General features: G+C 39.0%; 1 protein-coding gene across 1 annotated transcript in view; it reads right to left on the bottom strand.

Annotated features, from left to right (window-relative positions):
* The window catches only part of USF3 (upstream transcription factor family member 3), a 42710-nt gene extending 27708 nt beyond the window's left edge, over window positions 1-15002 (bottom strand). The window contains exon 1 of the mRNA XM_074331741.1: window positions 14725-15002. The gene's annotated coding sequence lies outside the window, so the exon portion shown is untranslated. The remainder of the gene's footprint in view (window positions 1-14724) is intronic.
* Between the last annotated feature and the right edge of the window lie 10108 nt (window positions 15003-25110).

Genomic DNA, 25110 nt, shown 5'->3' with positions numbered 1-25110 from the left:
AGGCCTAACAGGTAAGTGAACACATTCATTGCACTGTGGTGAAAGCCAGGAATTCAACTGAAAAAGGAATACAACTGCAAATCAAAAACATCCAGTTTACTAAATGTCACTATAAATACCCATCTCAAACCATATTTTAACCAATTCAATTACATCTACTTCAGTGCAAAATTATTTCCATGCTCAATTCCTTCTGATATTAAAATTGCCTTCTTCACATTAAAAAAAAATTATTGGAATAAGGAACTGTATTTTGTCACAAATCCTTGTCTACTTATTAATCTTCTAACAGGGAAATGGCACTTTTAATACAATATTTATATAACTATATACAAATATACTCTTTAAAATATTTAAAGTGCTGTGGATGCAAAAGGGACTCTGTAATAAATCTAATCAAAAGTAATCTGATCATAGGTGATCGGATCATAAATTCCTAACTGGGCAGGTCACAGTGGGTAGTTATTCCCAGGCCTATAAAAGGTTTTCCTTTGCCCTAAGCCCTGTCCATTGTTCTTGTGAATCTAGGTTAACACAACTTTGAAATGCCAGAGGTAATCCTCTTTTCCAGATACCTGGAAGAGTAACCAGTCTCAAGATAGCACATAATCTTGTTAACTAGACTGTAATCCAATCACAGATTTCTCTACCTTGTTTTCTCCCACCTTCATGTAATCTTCCTACTTCCTCCTTAATTCCAAATTTATAAAAGAAACTACAAACTGTCATTCTCTAGAACATTTGAGATCTTGCTTCCTGGCATCGCACCGTTTTGCTCAAATAATCTCATAAAATTTCTCTACAGGTTTGGACAGTCTTACATTGACAGTCCCATGAATTTTAAAGAAAAACTTCAAAAAGTTACATTAGTAATCTTTGAATTATTATTTTTCATGGTAAGAAATGATTATTTCTGAAATTAGTCAAACTTCGTGGTTCTCAAAGTGTGGTCTTCAGATCACTTACATTAAAATCACATCTTTTAAAACTTTTTTTCCCCTTGAAGTAAACTTACACATAATAAAATGCATGAACCTAAAATGCAACATTCAATGAGTTTTGACAAATACACACACCTGTGTGATCCAACTATCAAGGAATACCACCAGAGAAGGTTCTCTCATGACTCTTCCTAATCAATTCCTTCCCCTCCTCTCACAGAGGCAACCAGTGTTCTCATTTTTTTACCATGAAATTTTATAACATATTAATTGAAAATCCTACTGTCAAGCTTTCACTCAGCATACATTTTTTAAATTCATCCAGTAGTTTGCTCCTTTTTATTAACGAGTGTGAGTGAATTTAAAAGTTTGTCTATGCATTTTTCTGTTGTTGGACACCTGGATTGTTTCCATGTTATGGATATTATGAATGAGGCTGCTCTCTATGAACATTCTTGTATAAGTCTTGTTGTGGATATAGTCTTTCATTTCTCTTGGGCAAATACCCAGGAGTAGAGATGCTTATCATACACGCTGCATCTTTGCTCTCTGTAAATTGCCACAGGAGTTACTGTTTGCGTTTATCTTCTCCAGCATTTTAAGTTAATAATCCTCTACCTGGAAGGTCCTATTACCTGGTCCACCTGGTTCAACTCATTAAATCTTGACATATCTGCACTATAGTGCAAGGATAGATAGCACAGGGGTGCTTTTAACACCCAAAGGAATCCTTCCTCTTTGTATGTAGTTTCAGCAACAGCTTTCCATCTCGGTGGGAACTTGAGGAGCTGTTTATGAGTGTGTTGTGTTGTCTTCTGTTTTGTGTAACTTCTGTCAGAAGGTCTCATCTCTTTTGCCATCAAAGGAATCTTTCATCCTTTACCAGTGTCTGCTGGCTCCTTCCTGTCAGTACATCACCAGCATGCTTGGCACAATCAGTCCTGGAGGGTCATAATGCCAACCATGGGATACTCTGACACATAGAAGAACAGGAAATAATGAAATCCTGCTCCTAGAGCTTTCACTATGAAGTTGAATCTAACTCTAAGCTCAAGAAAAATAAGCCAAAAGCACAATTTTCTGAATACAGTTTCAATTTTTATTTTTAAACTACACAAGTAAGCTGTTTGTATAAAAAATTATTTTTGAGATACAACTGACCTACAACATTAGTTTCAGGTGTACAACATAATGAGTCGATGTTTGTACCTACTGTGAAATGATCAACACAGTAAGTCTAGTTAACACCCGTCACCACACACAGTTATAAATTCTTTTCTTGTGATGAGAAATTTTAATATCTACTCTCTTAGCAACATTCCAATATACAACACAGTATTATTTTAAAATATAATTTTTAAAAATACAGAAATGCATAAAGTTAAATGGAAAAGTTACTTAAGCTCCAACCGCACCCTGGCCACCATAAACAGGTTGGCATTTTTCAGACCTTTTCCTTGCTCTTGTCCATGCAAACTATAAATACTTCTGGCTCAGAAATTATATCGTAAGTAAATTCAAAGAGAACTCCATGTTTAAAGCCTTTTAAAAATCATTCAATTGCAAAAAAAATTCAATTGCAAAAAGAATCTGTTTTTGTCAAAATTTTAAATGGCACAGGTGTATATGAAGTACTCATGCCCCTCTGCTTGTACCCATCTTGTGATATCAATTCCAGACATTTCCCCCATGTATGTCCAAGCAATTACTTATATCCATTAGCAACTGCTACACTGAAAGAGCAGTGCATATGAAACGCAAATAGTATAAAATACCTTCCATGGCCAGTTCAAATCTCTGTAGGGTGATCGTGCTCCTTAGATAAAATTTAGGGCCCATCCCATGACCTTATTGGTCACAATTCTATAATAAAGATCTACTAGTCATTTCTAGTCACAAAACAGTCCATTGGAAATAAATCTCTCAATACATTACCCTATGTGGGTAATGCCTCTCACAGCCCCCACCCCCCAACTTCTGCCTCCGTCCTCACAGCTCCAGTCTCTTTCTGCTGAGCTACGCTTCCTTGCTCCGTCAGGAAGGCCTGAGGCAGAATGCCCATCAGCTCCCTCCTGACGTACTGTGGACCCACATCTGGTCCACAGAAATACACACCTCTTTAATGCAACAACTCCTAGAAATTTACCCTACAATGATATTCATGTATGTGCAAAAAGATATTTATTCAAGGATAGTAAAAAACAAGGAAAAGCTCATCGCAAGGAGACTGATGAAATACATCACTGTATTATGTTGAATCATCTGAAATTGCCCATATTTGATCTTTTCTGCCTCTAGAAACTGCAATTTCAGATGCTCCAATCTAATAGCTCTACCCATACAATATAGTTATATGTACTGATAGTCAAATATATATACAGACATACGTGTGTTATGAGCTGTATGGTGTCTCCCCAAAATTCCTAGTTGAAGTCCTAACTCCCAGTACTTTGGAATGTGGCTGTATTTGAAGATAGGGCCTGTAAAAAGGTAATTAATTTAAACTGGGGTCATTAGAGTGGACCCTAATCCAATGACTGGTGTCCTCATAAGAAAAGGAGATTTGAATACAGACCACACAGACATAGTGACGACCACAGGTGGGCACAGCGAGCAGGAAGCCACCTACAGGCCAAGGACAGGCCTCAAAAGACACCAAACCTGCTGAGACCCTGATCTTGGACTTCTAACCTCCGGAATTGTGAGAAAGGAAATTTTTTGTTTGTTTGTTTAAACCACCCTGTGGTATTTTGTTGTGGTAGCCTATAGTTTGCTGGGGGGGGGGGGGGGGAATACATATATAACTATATATTTTTTTAATTTAAAAAGTTACAAACTTGTACATCATACCTATCCTTTGGAATGGGAGAATTTCTCTGGAAGGACTGCCTTTGAGGAGGGGACACAGGGGACGGGGACACGGAAGACTGTACATCCTCGTATACAATTTTAATTTTTTGCCACATGCATGCCTTTTCTCTTTCAAAATATGCATTAATTTATCTGGCTAATAAATGCATTTAAGAGGATAATATTTCTTCAAGGTACAACTTTGTCCACAGCCCATAGATTTTGATATGTAATATTTTCAAGTCATTAATTTCTAAATAATACATAGTCTCAGTTAAATTTTAAATTATTTTAAGAACACTAAACTGAAAAACAAAAAAGTAAATATTACCCCTCACCACATTTCTTTTATTTAAGGAGGAAAACTAAAGTCCCTACTACCACTTACTCAATTCTACCCTATGCCAATAATTTTCTTGATCTTTCTACAGTTATCTATCTATCGATCTATTATCTATCTATATTATTACAAGCACATAAATTTTTTATGAAATGATATTATGCTATATATGTCACTGAAACATGCTTTATTCTTACTTAATATATATTATGATTATCTTTCCAGGTAAGTACATATCAACTTACCTTATTCTTTTTAATACCTGCATCACATTACATAGCAATGGATGAGCCATAATTTATTTAACTGTTCCCCATTGATGAATACTCCTTTTTCCTTTTTCGTATTATTATTATTATTATTTGGCTATTAAAAACAGTGCTGGGGAGAAAAAGGCTACAATCAACATCTTTTCAATTTTTATCAGTCAATAAAAGACAATAAAAGATATCTTATTATTAACTTGCATATACTTGACGGCTAGTGAGGCTGAATACACTTTCACATGCTATGAATCATTTATATTTCTTTTTTTGTGACTTGCTTGTTTTTATTAGCTTCACTTTTTCTTCCTTGTAATTTCAACATTTGTGTCCTCTTCAACCTGAGTTGAAGTAAAAACTTTGCAAGTAGTTATATTTTTTTTGTTTCCCATTTTGTTAATTTTTTGTGTGAACTATTTCCTTGCAATACAACTGGCAATAAATAATATTTATATTTTAGAATTTGAGATTTTTCTTTGAAGCCCTCTTACATGATATATTTTAAATGTTATATAAGTATTTGAGAAGAGTGTATATTATTAGTAGCTCCTTAGGTATAAGGTTTTAATAAATATTTTTAAAAATGTTTGTTGTCTAGAATTAAACTTTGTCTGATAACAAATTAATATGCATTTTCTTTCATTCAACATTTACCTGAAGTGTGTATATGTGTATTTTATTTTAATCTTTCTGCATTATTTTTTTACATTTGTCTGCAATAGCAGACACCTGGAGATTTATTTCTATGCAGTTTAAAAGCCTTTATTTAAAAAATAAGAATGTAGCCCATCAGATTTATTGTAACTATTGTTACATTTGGTCATATTCCCCTTCTCTCTCCCTCCTCCCTGAATAAGTTTTTACTTTACCTTGGTTGATTTTTTTGTTTCTCTTAATTTTCCTCAGTATCTTTTTTCCCCTTATATCTATTCTATTCATGAATGTACTTAATTTTAAGAAACATACATAGTGGACATTTGTTTGATATTTTCTCCTCTCCACTTCATGAAGTTGCTCAGTTTTCACTTAGGCATGTACCCCTCCCCAACCCAAACCTTATGCTTCAGTGGCAGCCTTGGAAGGTCTTGGCAAATGATTTTTTTTTTTTTGAACACAGTGATTGGCCTCAGGTTGGTTCAATTATAGCAAAGCTCAGAACTTTTCTTTGATGGTGTGGTAGCTATGCTCTTTCTCTTCCCAATTTTAAAAACAGAAAGCCTGTAATTCCAAATACTGAACTTGTAGCATCTTGTAAAAGAAGGAAGACAGTCTAAAGATGAAATTGACACACAAGGAAAAGCAAAGCTGAGAGGACAGAACTGAGAGAAAAGGAATTGCTTATCGATAACGTAAAACATACTAATATTAAAATTTAAATACATTTTCTTCCTATTAAAAACAGTATCTATGGTCTCCTCTTCCAACGCTACAAACATTTTAACATGCTCTATTTCTTACCCATCAACTGCCCACCACTCACCTCTGCCAAAGACTTAATGAAATTGTGTAGAATTTTAGTTCTCAAGTGTTAGTTCTTCTAGATCCATATTCCACGTTCAACAGCTCATAATCTCCTTCTTTGTCCTTTTGTACCTTATTTTGGAAGAACTCCGTTGTCTGATGTTCTAATTCATTTAGTCATTTATGACAACCACACTGCTTTTCAGCCTGTTATTGAGGTTTTTCTTTCAGAAAACGTTTTTAATTTCCAAAAACTTTCTTGTTCTTACTTCTTTTTCATAGCACCCCATTGCTATTTTATGGAAATTATGTTCTCTCAAATCCTTAAGGACATTTTTGAACAAAAAATATTATATTTTGTCTATTACATTCTATTTGTTTTCTCAAAGATCAATTCCTCTGTGTGTTCAGCTTGGTGTCCCGCCTTCATCCTGTGGATTTTCCATAAATATTTAGTTGAGTCTTGGTTAACCAAATTGGTGGCTAAAGTTGATTTCCCCAGCACAGTGGTTCTCAACTCTGGATGCACTGAAGAAATCACTTTAAAAAAAGCTTCCTGGGTGATTTTCATGTGCATCCACCACTAGGAACCACTGCTTTAATATATGTGAAAATCCGTCCTCTCCCTGCCACAAATGCTCGCGCTGCCTATGAGTTCGGGCTCTGAAGAGCATCACACATGGATGGAGGGGAGCAGCTAGCTGGGTACCTGCAGGAAGGAGCTCCATATTCACAGGGGCAACTACAAGTTCTCTGAGGTATAACCCTGATTCTCTCTCTGGCCCTAAAGCCCGTGATGGAGATACCCCCAACTTACATAAATAAGTTCAAGGCACTTACTCTGTGAGTAAATACTGTAATCAAACTATTCAAAATGGTCTTGGAACAGCTGTTCTGCAGTCTAGTAATTAATTAGCTTTTGACCACTGCTATGGTCCAAATGTTTGTGTCCCCCAAAATTCATATGTTGAAATCTTAATCCCCAAGGTGATGGTATTAGGAAGGGAGGCCTTTGGCTGATGATTACGTCATGAGGGCAGAGCCTCCATGAACGGGATTAGTGCCCTTAGAAACGAGGGCCCAGAGAGCTTGCTTGCCCCTTCCATCATCTGAAGATACAGCAAGAAGTTGGCAATCTGCAAACCCAAAAGAAGGCCTTCACCAGAATCCAACCATGCTTGGCACCTTAGTTTGGATTTCCAGCCTCCAGAACTGTGGGAAATAAATTTCTGTTGTTTATAAGCCAATAAGTTTATAGTATTTTGTTATAGCAGCCCAAATGGACTAAGACTTTTCAAAGTCTCTGAGCTTTGGGGTTTTCCAGAATTGTGTTAAACTCACTTTTCTAGTGTTTCCCCGTTAAGCCTGTATTATGTTGAAGACTTCTCTCAACACTCTAAGTTTTTGTCATCAATCTGACCTCATATGCCTTGCATTTTTCATAAATTCCTCAATGTTTCTGATCTTTAGATGACACTCTTCCCAGCTCTTCAACACTAATAAAGATACATCCTTATTTTCCTATTTTCTTATTCTTTTTTGTTACTTAACTAGATTTTTCCTCATTATACAAATAAAACATACTTATATTAAACAACTCAGATTATACTGAAGGTTTTAAGTTGTAAAAAAGGTAGTTTTCCCCACCAATTTTCTTCCTCAAATTTGATGTTAACACTAAAGTAATTACTGCTATGTTACTATTTTTCCCTTTTCATACTCTGTTCTTTGGGAGTGAGTACTAAGTCTAGCCCACACTCAAGGAGAGGAATTAATCTCCACCTCTTGGAAAAGGGAATACTTAAATATAGTATTTATTTAAAATTCTTGAAGGAAATTTGTCTCTTCTATCCTATTTATTTACTCAATCATTTATAGCAGTATGGACTCATGAATATTTATTTTATTTTGGGGGTCAAAATTTAATGCTTTGGTGATTTCACTGTTTGAATTGTTCCAGCTTTGGCCATTGGGCACTCTTTTGGGTTGGCTCCTTTGTCCTTTACACATGTCTCCCCACCTCCCTCCCATCTCTGTTTTTAGTACTTTCTTACTTTTTGGCCCTATACGCTGCTCCAGGCTCATCTTGTGATATATACCCTATTGGTTCTTTCTCTGGAGAACCCAGACTAATAGAGTGGGTAATAAATAAGGATGTTGGTGAAAGAATGAATGACTGGGGTAGGGTGCAGACATTTTTTAAAGCTCCTAAAGTGAATCTGAGGCACAGCCACTGTAATCACTCACACAGGTCCTCTCAGGCCCCCACAGCCTTCATCTCATATTAATGAGTGAATGGTACCGTGGGATGGGAACAGCCTTTGATATCAGACCTAGGATCAAATCTCACAGCTGACATTTACTAGCTATTTGGTTTTCACCTAAGTATTCCTTGAAGTTCTGGCATCCTCACATTTAAAAGAGGGAGATTATCATCCCAACCCCTCAGAGGACGGTTACGAGTTTATATGATAATACATTTCATGGATCAAGCAGTGTCTAGAACATAACTAGAGCTCAATACATGTTGGTTGCCTTTCTTCCATTTACGCCCTAATTGACTGGGAAGATGGAGGTTATCTGGTATGAGTTCCAACTGGATCCTTCATTTATCATCACAGACCTGTCTACACAGCTATCCTTTCAGCCCACCAGAACATACAGCTAACTTCACCATCTATGGAGAGGGACTCTATACTTGATTCTTTCTTCTTTAGCACTTTATTTCTTCCATAACCGTTTCTCTTTTGCTTCCAAAATCTAAAGTTTCCTCATAGTAAACAAGAATTTACTACCTTTTCTATCATTCCGTTTCTCTCCTGCTTTTCCTGTGAAACTTCTCATCTTTCTGTCATTGGCCAGTCCCCGCTAAATCCATAGCAGTCTGCCTCCTGGCCGTTCCTACCAACCTAAAGGGCTTTCTTAGAAGTCAGGACTATTTTTCACCGAATCAAAAATCTCTCCTCTGCCTTCCTTGTCTTCTCTGCAGGATCTGAGGCTGCCGATCTCTCCCTTTTCTTAAAATTCTCTCCCCCTGCTGGTCTTCCTCTTCTCCAATTATGGACGATCTTTCACCAACATGAATCCTTGTCTTTGACTTCCAGAGCTCAATGTTTTTTTCTACTTGCTTTCTACTTACAAAGTTGCAAATTGTTTCTGTGTAAAAGTCATTGTTTTTATAATAAAGCTACCTTTCAATACTGATCTTGCTCCAAATCTTTGGTTAGGAAAGGCTCTCTTCAGAACATTTCATTTCAAAACCAATTAACAAGTATGTTTGCAACATATTAATCTGCCTTGCCTCTTAAAAGACCTACTTCCAATCTCTCCATTTCACCAATGACACCAAAACTTTAACCTGGCTCTAAACCCAGAAACAATCTTCCAGTCTTCTCACGAAATTCTATCAATTCTTTTCACAATCTTTTTCTCCTACTGTTTGTTACTACCGGTCTTAGATTAGGCCCTGTTTTATACATGTCTGGCTCTTAATACTCTTTTTTGCTCCCACTCTTTTCTCTATTCTTCAATGGCTATACACTCCAATGTCTCAGTAATTTTTCCAGTTCACTGTATTCCAACGTCCAGTTCACTGTACCTCTTGCTCCAGAATCTAGTTTTCCAACATCTACTACATCAAATTCAAACTCTTGGGTCCTAGCTTTCATGCCACTACCTACCACTACCTTCTTCACTGGCCAGTCTCACCCATTCACTCCCACCTACTACAATATACATAAGAGCAGGGCTATATAGTGAATCACGTAGTCTACTCTTCCTTCTTCCTCAATTCAGACAGTTTCTTCCCTGTGCCCCTTAGCAGCTACTGCATTTTTTGCTAAATCTGTGCTATTCTCTCATGGAAATGACCTTTCCACTTTACCTTACCGAAATCCTATTAACTCTTTAAAGCCCAGTTCAAGTCTATCTTCCTCTAAAACCTTCCCTAATATTTCTAGCTACCCCTATACCCTCTACCTTTGGTCTGAACTCTTTCCCACAGATTCTTAGTAATCTTGTTACAAAATATATCTTTTATATATTATTAATCCCTCCTTCCCTATTAGTGCTTTTCCATTAAAATATATCCTTATTTTCTTCCCCCATTTAAAAAGCAAAAAGCACTTTTCTTCTCACCTTGCCGTAGCTTCTAGGTGTTCCCATTCTTCCTTCCTCCCAGCCATCAGGCTCCTTGAAATAGTAGTTTATACTCACTGCTCTTTCTACCTCACTTCCCATTCACTCTACACCTCACTGTTACCTGGCTTTTATTCCTAAAACTGCTTAGATCAAGCTCACGCAAAGAGCTCCACACTTCCAAATCCAATGAACTCCGTAGGAATTATCTTGTTTTTGGCCTTCTGGCAACACCTCATTTTTCCTTTGGAGAACATCTCTGCCTCATTCCTGAGGTCTGATAGGAGCATAAAACATAGGCTCACATCTGGGGTGGGCACAAGGCTGACCAATAAGACTGTGCATAAGACTGAAAACTGGCTGAGGCTGAGTCAGCCTCATGGACCCATGTGATCCCAAAAGCTGCTGTGCACTGGCCGTCCCAAGGCTTCATTATTCTATCTTCCTTCACTTCTGGAGAGCTTACCCAGTATCTATCCATAAATCCCCCTTGAAGGCTTAAGTTAGCCAAAGGCAATTTCTGTTGCTTACAAGAGAAATTGGTCCTGCAAGTGAAGAAGAGATAGAACTGGTACCTCTCATCATTACACTACAAATTTCTTCTCCCTGTCCCCTTCACTGTGACTTCCACTGCGTGAGAAACTATAGCAGCTAAGGAGAGAATGCTTTTGCCAGGGGACCTAATAATGGCTTCATTAACTGGGAGGTAAGACTATCTGTGGCTCCTCATGCAGCCAGGCAATAGACAAAAGGGAAGTTACAAGAAGCAAAGATGGGAATTGGGAGGATCCTGGGGCATCTCTTTGTACTAGCAGTGAAGATGCCAACAGACTACAGCCACCCTACCTTCACAGGCAAGCTCTGCAAAAGCTCAGGCTTCTCAGGAATAAAAGTTTGGAAACCACATGTATCTGATTCCAGAGTTCATGCTGTTTAACATACCACTTTCTACTTTGGTACCAATCCACTTGCAGCTCCTCGACCAAGAAATTCCCTCTCTCATTTCCATGGCTGTGTATCTGTTACTTTGTCTGAAATGTTCCTGAAAGGCTCGTATCAACTTTCTAAATACGAACTCCTAATTATCTTCTTTGAAACTTTCTCTGATCCCTAGAGGTTAGCCCCAGATATCCTGACATAATATTCTACAATGTCTTAATATAAAATATACTCTGTATGCTTATTGGTTTTCCCCACTAGACTGTAAGCTTCTAAATGGTAGAAACCACATCTTTCATACTTGTTTCCTCAACACTTAGTACTAAATATGAGAATAATAAATGTCTACTGAAAGAATGCCTGGTCTTTCTTTATTTTCCATGGTATTAACCATTGCATCATAGACTTTGGGTACTTATGTTTAAGTTAGCATCTAAGAAATATTGTGTTCAGTTTCTTACTTATTTGATATGGCGTTCCACAATACTCCCAATAAGTCTAAAAATTTCTTAAGAGCTCAGTTCACATCATTTACTAGTCCTGTATTCTCTTTAGCACCTAAGAATGTTGGGTACATGGTAAGCAGTCAACAAATACTTGATGAACTGAATTAAAAACACAGTATTCACACATTAATAGGAGCAACTTATCATGTCCTACTGACCTAATTAAAAGATCTGGCCTTTTCTGCAGTAGTACAATTGTACCCATATGGAAAATTTAGTGAGAGAAGAAAAATTATTGAATTGGGCAGTTAACAGCTTTTCTCTTAGCGTGAGTTCCACAAATATTTTATGGATAACAAGAGTCAATCTCTAGAGCTCAGAGTAAAAGACTCAAGATATAGTATATCCCGTGCATATTGCAAAGACTACATGTTTAAGGAGTCTGTCACAACCATACTTAAATTCCACTAACCCTTAACAAATCCATAATAGGAGTACAGGACATAAGAATATTTAATAGCAAAGTCAATTAATGCCAAATCAATCTATCTTAAAGATGTATATGGTTATCTTTGCATTATATATAACACAACAGTCGTTTATTCATGCAACATTTAAGTGCCTACTAATGACAAGTGCTATGCTAGGTCCCAGGAATCAAAGATGAAGAGAACACAGTTCCTATGTTGGTGGGGTTCTAGCTCTGCCATGCGGCAATGGTATTTAAGACTATGACGTGAATCGTTCCTCCTGGAGTTGCTCCACATGGATGCTCTGTGGGTAGCAGTAAGGTGGAGAAAGTGGAGAAACACATACGTATTTAAGGCAATGTGATTAGTGTCAACACAGAAATCAGTACAAGCTGTTATGGGGCCACAGAAAATAGTCAACCTACTGAAGAAATCAGGAAAATATATGGAAGGAACTGACATCCATATATAAATTCAACGTGAGTTAAGGTGTGCGGAAGCTACCAAGACCGAAACATCTGAGATGGAATCAGATCTGAAACTATGGTTGCAAGTAGAGTCAGCAGGGTTCCAAAGCAAACCAATCCAACTCAAAGCAAACCACTATAGAAGGACCCAAAATAAAATACTCTTTTTCATTAAATTTGAGAATGAAACAGATACACAGAAGAAGTTAAACCACACGGCAGAAGCAGAAAGGGAGTCTTTTAAACAATAGGTAGCATCGGTGTTCAAAGGAAGCCAATCAATGACAGCTACAGAGCTGTCAGGAAAACCGTCATAAAAGTAGAGAGAACTATTGGTGGGGAGACGGAGCACAGGGAGTGGCATCGGTATGCTGAGAAAGACCAATGTCATTAACCAAAACAGGGATCTGAACTGCATCTGTGGGACCATGAGGAGGTCGGAAGAGTCATGTTAGGAAGCAGTGGGGAAAAGTGGGACGCCTGAGTGAAAGCCTAATTTAGGAGAGCCCGGAACACAAGTAGCAAATTGGACATTGTTCTAGACTCATAATAGTTCTCAGCTCTGACTGCTGAGTTGAAACACCTGGGGAGCTCTAAAAATATATATCTATGGCTGAACTCCATATTCAAAATAAGAGAAACTCTGGGGGGTATTAAAATGTAAAAGCACACAGGTGATTCTAACGTATAGTCTGGACTGAGAACCACGGGGCTAGAGGATAGGGAGGTAAGGCACGACAGATATGGTTAAGACCCACGCTTGATTTCAATCCCAGTTTATAAGCAACAATTTTGAGATGATTACCCAGTGAGGCTTATCTTCTAACCTGAGTTAAACATTCTCAGTTTTAGTGTTTCTTTTCCCAGGTTGACGATGCTAAACTCTGAAAATAGGAAAATAACCTATCGATTTCTTACATGACTGTTTCACTGACCACACAGTCTGCAACTTCTTTATTTTATTTCCACGATGTCCCGCAGACAAGTAACTTAGAAGATAATTGTTTCAGTCCTATGCTGCCCTTAGATCCCTGCAATGAAGAGCTTTTATATTAAGGAATGTTCTAGGGTATATCCATGTCTGGATTTTATAAAATTTCTCTTTTAAATATAGAGAGAATATAATACCTAGGTACACAAAAGTCATATTGCTTAGACTAGAGCAAAATGTGAGATTAAGTATTCATTCTTGTAGTACCTGGAGACATTATATCATTATACTGTTCTTGGTTTCAGAAGTGCAATGATTACAAAGTATTTTGCAACAAATACTTTCAGAGTACTTCACAAATAAAGAAAAACAACAAATGCACCCCATAGAGCAACTCCGTACTGTATTAAACAAGTGTTCTGTGTAGAAGAAAAAAATCAAGGTGATTGGAGTATGACAGCCTGTTGATTCCTCAAAAAACAGGATTTCTTTTCTTTCCTTTTTTTTTTTTTAAAGAAAAAGCATAGTTATGAATATGCCTTAAGTTTCATGTTACTCATGAAGGGTTTATTCAAGAAATCTGTACTTTGCTTATAGGTAAACAACTGTCTTCTTTACGGCAAACTTAAGTTACCCACAACTGTCTTGTTCTGTTATGGTGTCAGGTCGCAGTATCTACTTAATGGCAAAAAAATATATTAGAACATAAGTTGGAAGCCTATAGCTAGGATTCCATACATAGGTTTCTGGAATCTCTTATTTCCAGATGAAGTTAATAAATTCAAAGGACCATACCCAGTGTTACCGTAGAGGGTAAGTGGGGAAGGGGGCAACGAGTATGGGAGAACCCCGCAATCAAAATGCTAAACATGGACAAGAGTGCAGAAATAGTCCCTCTGAAATACGGAACTAGATTCCGAGAGTTGGCCATTCGGTTCTACAGCTCCTATACATAAAGGAAAAGGAAGAGGCTTCTGAACAAAACGCAAGCCTAACTCTCCGACGGAGAGGTGAGAGTTTAAAAGCAAGTCACGTGAGTCTGACCAGTGGGTCCGAAGCAAATTCAGTGGACAAGAAAAGGGGAGAGGATGAAGAAGGCAGGAAAAGGTGAAGGGGGCGGGCAAAGGCCAGTCGGTGTGAACCTGGTGCCCAGCTCTTCCTGCACCCGGGGCTGCGTGGAGCCTCTCGCCCCGCGCGAATCGGGGCGTAATGAGGCCCCCAAGGGCCTGGCACCAGGAGGAGCGGGACGGCCAGAGGTCAGGGAGAAGAGGGGTGCACGACCCGCCCGCGCTCGTACCCCAGTGGGCTCCGCATGCATGGGTCCCCACGAAGGAGGCACACTTTGCGCAACCCTCGCCTCCAGGAGCAAGGAGGGGGTGGGTGGAGCAGAGCCCGGAGCCGCCCCCCGGAGCCGCCCCCGCAGCCCCGGCCCCCGCCCCCCGCTCCGGCTGTCAGCGGCCCCCTCCCGCAGTCACTCACCCGAGGGCTGCGCGGTCTCGGCCGCGGCGGCGGCGGCAGCGGCGACCCCCGCCTGGGTCATGATCCCAGGCGGGTACGGCAGGGGTGTCCGACCGCCCAGGCGAATCTCTCCCTCCGCGGCCGCCGCCTGCTTCTCTGGGGCTGGGGGAGCGCGGGCCCAGGCCCTCCTCTCCCCCCGCCCCTGCCGCCTCTTCCTGCGGCCACCGCCGCTGCTGCGAGCCCGAGCCCTCAAGGCCGGAGACCCGGCGGCAGCGCGGCCTCAACTTTCCCAGCCCCCCTCCCTCCCCCCGCCCCTCCCCGCCCCTCCCGCGGCAGCCGCTCGGCACGCGAACAGCCTACCCTGGGTGCTCCTCGCTCCCGCCCCTGCCACTCAGCTCACCAATCCAGCCCCGGGGAGGCTGCCTTACTAGCCAATCAGGAACAGGGACGCCTTTGCGCTAGGCTAGGGGGCGGGAGGAGGTGTTGAGAAAACGGAAGAGTGAACGGACCTCGGGCGGTCCAATGAAGAGGGCCGGGGGGCGGAGGTGTGCAAGTTGGGTTGAAGGAACAGGAAATATTCTTAAAGGTAGAGTGATGGGCAGGAAGGAAAGCCAGTAGGTGAATGAGAAAGAGGTGGGCCTGGTTTCTTAAAGGGGACGCCTTGAGAACATAGAAAAGGAGGTGTTAAAAAACTTCTTTGTATCCTGTTCTGTGTTATGCTTTCCACGTTTTTGAGTAGGAGTTTGTCAGTGGAAAAACTGAAAAGGAAGAGGGCACGGAAGGCTTTCAAGAACTCCTCTTAGCCTGGAGGGCAGAAAGGCGGGATGATGCCTCTGTAACAAGGGGTGGAGAAGAAAGAAGAGAATCCAGAGGTCTCCGACTACCCTTCGTTGGAAGATCGTTGCCGACCTGACGCTACTCGAATGTGTAGGCTGTGGTTATCTGTCATCCTTCGTTTGCAACAAAGCACAGATCTCTGCGAACAGAGACAAATGTGTTCCGAAATGTCCTGGGGGCCTCGCAGCTGGGGGGAGAGAGTATGTGACACTGGGGGGTGGACGTTGGAACCTCAGGTTTAGGTTCCTGGAGACCTAAGTCTAGGAGACGCAGAGCCGTGGCTGATGGAATGGAGACCAGAGGCTCTCCTAACTCCATGATGGGTTTGGAGCCCTGGCACCGTGGTCAGAACTCCCGTTTCCTGGTTTCGCTTCATATTTCATAACTCCTCCCCTCCTGAAACAGGTGTCCTCCACCCACTGATAGTCAAAGATTCCCAAGTGCTTCCATAACCAGGTTTGGAAATGTCCCAAATCTCAGGGCTAGACCAGGTAACTTCCAGGAGGTGCACGCAGGGCATGGCATATCAGAAATTACTTGAGCCTGTGTACGTACAGAGAACGCTGACCTTGTATTGAGAAAAAGTGTCAAGTTAAACAGGAACCGCGTCTTATGTTTGTACAGCAGTTTAAAAGCGATGATGAAACAGGCCTTTAACGTTGCTTATAAATTATGGCACTAGAAACAGTCTGGAAATTTTCTTTAACTCTTGCATCTCGGCATATGAGCTGTAGATGAGTAAGACCCTAGAAGTCAGAGCCTAATAGTAACGCTAATGGCACCTCCATGAAATTGTATAGTATGAGTATGTCCAGCATTAATTTAATCCTCGTACCTTACCGAGGCCCAAATCCCAGTCATGGATTTTTTCATCAGCTTTGCCCACTCGACATTCGTTTACTAACTATACTAAGAAGAGGACATCAAATAATCGCACCAGTCCAATTTTCGGGCTAGCTGGCGCTGCTGGCAGTGCCCATACTGATGATAAAATATGGTGGCCAAGTGACACCGCTCTCCCTTCCTCCAGGCCAACTCCATTCTCCACAAGTAGCGAGTGAATCTGATTTTTAACCAACATACTTAAGACCATTCGGTGGCTCTGAAAGACTATTTGCATGACTTAGAAGTCCCTCGCTTGCATCCCCAGTTTCATTTCATGACATCTCTTGTTTCCCACTTCTGGCGATGAAGGACCAGGGGAGGGGACTGCGGGGCCGGCTCCCGGCTCTGCTCCACCCACCCCCTCCCTGCCGCTGGCGGCGGGGGCTGCGCAAAGCGTGCCCCCTTCGTGGGGACCCCTGCTTGCGGAGCCTGGTGGGGTACGAGCGCGGGCGGAGCGTGCACCCCTCTTCTCCCCGACCTCCCGGCGGCCGGCCCTCCCTGGTGCCAGGCGGGGGGGGGGGGGGGCGCACTGTGCCCCGGGCCCCCAGAGGCGCGCGGGGCGAAAGAGGCTCCACGCTGGCGTTTTCTTTTTAGAAGCTTTCAAAAATGAATGGCAGCGATACAAGTGAATGGTCAACTTGTGAAATCTGCTTCCGTATATCCGGAAGAAGCTCCCTAATTGTTTTCCAAAGTGGTTGTAATATTTCGCATTTTCATCAGCAATATATGCAGTTTCCAGATACTCCACCTCATCGCCAAACCTTGATATGGTCAGTCTTTTGAATTCTAGCCGTGATAGTGAGCGTAGATTCCCGTGATTTTAATTTTCATTTTTCTAATTGTTACTGGTGTTGAGCATATTTTCCTGTGTTTATTGGCTGGTTGCATAGCTTCTTTGGTAGAGTGTTCTAATCTTTAGCCCATTTTTATGTCAGGATTTGTCTTACTGAGTCGTAAAAGTTCTTTGTATGTTCTGAATAAAAAGGAAAGGTCTTTCTCAGATATATGTTGTGCAAATATTTTCACCCAGTCTATATCTTTAAAAAACAAAAACAAAATAGCTTTATTGAGGTGTGGTAAACTGAAGATACTTAAAATGTACAACGTGGTAAATTTGGGCATATGTATTAAACTGGAACCATACTCTACAATAAAATAATGAACAAATGCTCATATTTCCTAACACTCCTTATTAATTCCTTCCTCTTGCCCTCATCCTGTTCTCCAGGCAACCACTAATCTGCTGTGACTACACATTCGTTTTCAGTTTCTAGAATTTTATATAAATGGAATCATATATATACAGTCCTTTTTTTTTTTTGGTTTCTCTTCTTTCATCCAGCGTACTTTTTTTTTTTAAAGATTCTCCACTTTGTTGTGTCAATAATTAGCTTTTGTTGCTAAGTAGTATTCCATTTATATGAATGTATCATATGTATTTGCAGTAATGGACAGTTGGGATTGTTTGCAGTTTTGGACTATTACAAATATAGATGCTAGAACATCTGTGTACAAATCTTTGTATGGACATTTGTTTTCATTTTCCTCGGTTAATACTTGGCTAATAAAATTTCAGTGGAATGGCTGATTCATATGGTACCTGTACCTTTTTTAAGATTGCTAAACTGTTTTCCAAAGGTGTATCATTTTACATTCCCACCAGGAGAGTATGAGAATTTTAATTGTACCATATCCTTGCTAACAATATGTTGTCTTAAAATTTTAGTCATTTTAATGGGTGTATAGTAGTATTTCGTTGTGACTTTAATTTGTGTTTCCTTAATGACTAATAATACTGACGGTCTTTTCTTGTACTTATTACTCATTTTTTACTGGGTTGTTTGCTATTTACTGAGCCTTGAGGGTTCTTTATGTATTCTGGATATGTGTCCTTTGTCAGAAACATGATAGGCAATATATTCTCTTAGTTGTCTTTTCATTATCTTTCTTTTTTTTCTGTTTTTTATTTATTGGGGTGACAATTGTTAGTAAAATTACATAGATTTCAGGTGTACAATTCTGTATTACATCATCTATAAATCCCATTGTGTGTTCACCACCCAGAGTCAGTTCTTCCATCACTATATATTTGATCCCCCTTACCCTCATCTCCCTCCCCCCACCCCCTGGATTTTCCTGTCTTTATGAGAGATATTGGTCTATAATTTTCTTGTAACGTTTTTGTCTTATTTTTGTATCAGTATAATGCTATTCTCATAAAATGAGTCAACAATATTATTTTCTCTACTATTTTCTTGAAGGTGTAGAATTGGTATTCTTTCTTTCTTAAATATTTGATAGAATTCATAAGAGAAGCCATTTAGGCCTGAAATTTTCTTTATGTAGGATTTTAACTACAAATTCAGTATCTTTCACATGTATAAGGCTGTATTCAAGCTACTTATTCTTTTTTCTTCTTCAGTGTTTGATTTTTGGGGGTAACAGTTTTATTGAGATATAATTCACATGCCATTGTGAAAAGTTGACATAGTGGAGCCATTTTTAAATGGAGATAGAGCAGACATTCCAGAGGAACTGCCTTGTATGTCTTGCTCCTTGAACATTTGGAATGTTTGAACTGGACAAAATAACCTTTGGACTGGGCAAAACCAACATTACCTTACAAACAACTGTTTGCAAAGCTAATAGGAAAGCAGACATCCTGATCACAAGGACTGATAATTATGGACTCTCTTTCTAAAGATAGAATCAGTTAACCAGCCGTATATAGCTAAAGAGTAACTCAGCTTGTTACCACCAATAGAATCTTCCTTCTATTCATGTAGTTATTCCCTTCCTTTTCAAAACAAAAATAAAAAAACCAACACCTTGCCCTCATCCTATAATGGGGACACTATTTGGGTTTCTGCTTAAATCTGTTCTCCGAATTGCAATTCTTCTTGAGTCTCGCCCCCCACCCACCCCCACCTCCAAAACGCTTGTTGCCTCTCTTTGGTTTTTGATTTTGAGGTTGACAGCATACAATTCACACATTATGGTTGAATAATATTGCATTTTATGGATGTGAAATATTTTGTTTACCCATTCATCAGTTAATGGACATTTGGGTTGCATCTGCTCTTTGGCTACTCTGATAATACTGTTGTGAACATTCATATACAAATTTTGTGTATGTTTTCATTTCTATTGACTGTATAGGAGTAGACTCGCTGAGTCTATGACTCTATGTTGTAACCTTTTACAGAATTGCCAGACTGTTTCTTCTTGCGTGATATCAGTGATTTGTCTTTCAAAATATTTGTTGATGTCATCTAAGTTGTTGAATTATTGAATAAGGCTTTTTGCAGTATTCCTGTATTATCCTTTTATTGTCAGTAAGTTCTGTAGTGATGTCCTTTCATTAGTGATAGTGGTGATTTGTGTTGTGTGTATGTGTTTTGTTTTTGTGTTTTGGTCTGGCTAGAGGAAATGTTTATCAATTATATTCTTTCAAAGAAGTAGCTTTTGGTTTCATTTATTTTTTCTATTGTTTTCAATTTTATGGGTTGTGCTTTTTATTATTTCCTTCCTCCAGCTTACTTTAACCAGCATTTCTTCCTCTAGTTTCTTAAGGTGGAAGCATAGATCCTTGATTTAAGACCTTTTCTCATATACACTTATTTCTATACATTATCTTTTGAGCACTTGAGTTTAATCTCACAGCTTTGATATGTTGCTTTCATTTTCCTTCTGTTCATGTTTTCCCCTAATTTTTCTTGTGATTTCTTCTTACATACATGAATTATTTGGAAGCATGTTTACTTTCCAAATATTTGAGGAATTTTCCAGATAGTCCAATTATTGATTTCTTGTTTAGTTCTGGTGTGGTTAAAGAACATGGTTTGCATGAAATCAATCCTCTTATATGTTACTTTTGACTTATTTTATGGCCCAAGATTATGGTTCACTTTGGTGAATAATTGTTGTGCACTTAAAAGAATGTGTATCCTTATGTTGTTGGGTGAAATACATGTTAGGTCAAGTTGGTTGAAAATGTTATTCGTATCTTCTATAACCTTACTTTCTATATACCTATTTATCATAAAGAATTTGAAATCTCCAAGTGTGGATTTGTATATTTGTCCTGTCAGTTTTTGCTTCACGTATTTTGAAGCTCTGTTATTAGGTTCATGTCAATTTAAGATATATTCTTTTGGTGAATGGACTCTTGTATCATTAATATCCCTTTTTATCCCTGGTAGTTTGTTTCAAAATCTACTTTGGTATTAAGTCACTTCAGCTTTCCTTTGATTAGTGTTTACATGATTTATATTTTCCACCCTTTTTCTTTGAACCTACTGATTCACCTGTATTTAAAGGGGGTTCCTTATAGGTAGCTTTTTTTTCTACTATCCAGTATGAAAAATCTCTTTTAATTGTTGAGACTATTCATATTTAATACCATCATCAATATGGTTGGATTTAAAATTTCCATACTGCTATTTTTCTATTTGTCCCATTCTTTTTTTTAAATATTGGGGAAGGGAAGCAGGACTTTATTGGGGAACAGTGTGTACTTCCAGAACTTTTTTCCAAGTCAAATTGTTGTCCTTTCAATCTTAGTTGTGGAGGGCGCAGCTCAGCTCCAGGTCCAGTTGCCATTAGTGGCCCGGGGTAGAGCCCACCATCCCTTGCAGGAGTCAAACCGGCAACCTTGTGGTAGAGAGCCCACTGGTTCATGTGGGAGTCGAACCGGCAGCCTTTGGTGTTAGGAGCATGGAGCTTCAACTACCTGAGCCACCGAGCCAGCCTGTCCCATTCTTTGTGTAAAATTTTGTATCTTGCCTTGTTCCACTTTAATCATATTATTTTTAAAAGCTGGGTAATATTGATATCGTATTTTAAACTTCCCCTTGTTATCCATCATTTTGGTTGCTTCAGGTTAATTTACTGTGAACGTTATTATACAGGTGGCTTCACTCAACTTGGATTATATCAGTAAGATTTGTTTCTCCAAAACAAAGTAGTGAGTGGTCATGGCTTAGGTGCTGGAGTCGCCCAACATGTACACCACTCTCAGCTCAGCCCTTTAACTAGCCGTGACCTTGAGAAAGTTTTCTTTAGGCCTGTTTCTGAAACTAAGTTATGGAGCTAGTTTCTATTACAAAAAATTGTGCAAGTTACATAACTTGTGTAGAGCATGTACCACAGTGCCTGATACATAAATTTTCACTAATTTATGTAACAAATGAATCTAGCGCAAGGAAGCAGGGTTAGGTCAGGCAGGATGCAAATATTTTCAAATTCTCTTTAGGCAAAAATAAAGCCATCATTTTGTCAATTGCCTAGTTATTAAAATTCCTTTTTCCATTATTTCCTTTGTGAATTCTATCCTTTCATTATGAAAAGATGTTTTAGATGAGCTCTTTAAAACAGTAACTTTAAGTTGTCTTAATGCAAAATTTTGCAGCCCCCTTTTTAATACATGTATTTGTGATTTTGAATCTCACTATTTAAAAAACTTTTTGATTTTTATTAAAACTTTCCTGGAGGATATGCCTGTTATAATTTTGTTAAACTTCACTGGTTTGCAGACATTTTTTTATAGGCATTTTATATTCTTTACATCCATGAATGTTTTGTTACTTTGTCTTTCATTAATTCACTTGGTAAATTCTAAAAGAACTTCATATATTGTATAAACTCATAATTTTTACTAAATTACTCTCTCCCCCTTGTGATCAGTGTGAATGGGTTAGCTTTCCACTTTCTAGCTGGTGAGTGCTGACAGACACTCCTGAGAATTTGTGCTTAGCTTTTATTAAATTTGGTTCTGGAGTGAAATGTTGCTGAGACATCTTGTAGTAGTTCCAGTTACAAGAGTTCAGTGTTTAACCACAACCAAGTACATAAGACAAGGTATGAGGAAACCTGCACAGATTAAGTGTAAACAAAGGTCATATAGATTTATGTGTAAAATAAATGAATTGAATCAAGTACCTAATAGGTGGTGATTAATACCATCAGCCATCTGGGGAACAAGTTTTCTACAGATCAGAAACCAAAATGAAGACAAGACCTAGGGAGGCAGAAGAGTTTACTTTGAATTTGATACAAAATATCAAATTGTATTGAAGGTCACTCCAAATGTGGCTGATAGTATGATCTCCAGCTAAAATGCCGGCTGAGCCAGTGTGCATTTTCTAAGTCCAAGGGGACAAGTAGAACCGCTACAATGTACATTAGATGGTTTCTGTTGAATAAATTCTGAATTTTATACTTTTAGTTTCAGCTCTTCTATAGTATGAGGCCTTTTGTTTACACTCAAACCAGTGTTAAGGGAAAGCAAGTCGCTGTAGAGAATATTCCTCTCCACAAAATTTCTTCCGAAGTTAAGGTCACGATTCTTGGAGGCTCTCATTGTCATTTTAGTAAAGAGGCAGGCCTTCAGATACGAATTCTTCGTAAGTTAATTAGAATTTTACTTCCCTTCAAAGAGGCCAATTCTTATCTGCCTAGATCACTGACATAACCCTATTAGGTGCTCAATAAATTTGTAGAAACAATTTACAACTTTTACATCAGCAAAAGGCAGACAACTTTCTCACATAGGAAGATGGTTAAGAACAGTCATGAAACTGCTTTGAGGGTGCTACCATAAAGCCTTCCTCTTTTACTATTACATATATTATCTCAAGTTGTGTATTCAGATTTTACCTGCATTAGCAGTTATATATGTGGTAGCTGACAGTTTTATTATACTTTAGTGTAGGAGATTGCTAACGACAAATAGGATTTAACATTGTTCATATCTTTATAGAGAACTTTTGATATTTCCAATGTGGTTTCTAAAAGATGAACTAAGTAAATGAGTTCCAGAAGTTTGATCAAGGAAATAAGGAAAAACTGTATAGAAATCCCGTTTAAGCTGCAGCCATTTAACGTGCTTTATACTACTTAGGTCCTTTATAAATGCAGATGTCTTGAGTTTTTGAGGACAGTAAATAGAGTAAAACCGGGATGAAATTCAGCTTTGCGGCAAATCAGCTTTAGTATATCAGAAATATTTAATTCAAAGTTCACAAATTCCGAAATATTCCCTCCCAATATACCTTCCCAAATGTTGTATTTAAGCTTTCATCAAAATGATAAAAAAACCCATAATTCTTCAAGATTTAAATTCTAGACTAAGTAGTGATTGCTTCATATTAACTTTATGTTCCAACTATTTCTGGAACAGACTTTGATTCTAGATAATTTTACCTAAGAAACCAAATGTTTTACATTTAGAGAATTGTAAAGGTTGAGAATTTCTGCCCCCGATTATTCTGACTTCACATTCCTCAATGTTCTATCAAGGTAACTACACCTAAATTTAAATATCTGACTCAAGCCCTTTTTCCCATATGGCTGTTACTTGGCTGTATCATAAACTAGGACTAAATTCCTGTGGTACAGCCTTATAAGGATAGTCCAGTTCAGGACCCTCTGCCATGATTTATTCCCTGAAAAATTCTCACAGGCTCACCACTTCTACTCACTGCAGTGCCCAATTTCCCAGGAATGTTCAAATCACCCAGTTAGAAAAGCACCAGTCTGGGAGACAGATTAGTGTTTACCCTTACCTAGCCAAAAACCGAAAGATAAGAGAACTTTTAGCCCCATTCTCTATTTATTTTACATTCTGAATAAAGTACAGTGTTTCCTAATCTTCATTTAGGAAACTAAGCCCTTCAGAGCGTAAGATAACAAACTTTCCAACTATATCCTATCTTGGTTTGTCAATAAAGCCCAACATTTTCTCCAAGCATATGGAGCCATGTGCATTGATCCCCACTTCCCAGCATTAATACCCTTGTGTATTCTCCTCCCACACTGTACCAACCTGGTCCTGCAGCTGGTCTGTGTGACCAATGCAATACAGTGGAAGTAACTGGTATGTTACTTCTAAAGATAGGTCAGTCATACAAGAGTATGGCTTCTGCTTACTTTCTTGGATCACTCACTGTGTGGAAGGCTGTCACTCAGGCAGGCCTGTGGAGACACCCACAGGTGGAGAAACTGAGTCCCTCCAACAGCCAAGTGAGTGAGTGAGCCATCTTAGACGTGGCTCCCCCAGCCCTAGTTAAGCTTTTCAATAGGACGCAGCCCTGGCTGAGTTTCATGGCTACCTCAAGCCAGAATCGCCCTGCTAAGCTGCTCCTGGATTCGACTCAGAAACTGTGGGTGATAACACAGGTTTGTTGTTTTAAGCTGCTAAATTTTGGGATGATGTGCTACACAGTGATAACTAAGACACAACGGGCAAAGTTCACCCACTGTTTCTTGAATGGAATAAGCAAAATCCTAATCACAACATTTTTGACTAAGATATTAAGCACTGAGTTAATATTAAATCTGTTTGATATTCAGGAAAACTCAAAAAGCAATTCCCAACTCACTCAACTACTGAGCTACTTTCTCGCTGCTAACAAAAAAGTTTTGAATATATATTACCTGTAGTCAACGCACACCACTAATGATTGTCACTGCCTGAAGTGACAGGTGTTTTTCACAATTACATTCAAAATATTGCATCAGTAAGACAGCTACTTGGATTTATTTTCTTTCTCTCATTGGAAGTGAACTGCAGATATTGGAAATTGTTTCTAGCAAGTTCCAAAAGGTCTGAATTAGAAGGCCTTGATTACACTTGGCCTATTTTAATTGGTTTTAAGTTCGATCTAAAGAAATGTAAAAGTATTT

This window comes from Rhinolophus sinicus, linkage group LG01 (genome assembly GCF_036562045.2).
Source record: "Rhinolophus sinicus isolate RSC01 linkage group LG01, ASM3656204v1, whole genome shotgun sequence".
NCBI lineage: Eukaryota > Metazoa > Chordata > Mammalia > Chiroptera > Rhinolophidae > Rhinolophus > Rhinolophus sinicus.
This window is presented reverse-complemented; position numbering and strand designations above follow the sequence as displayed.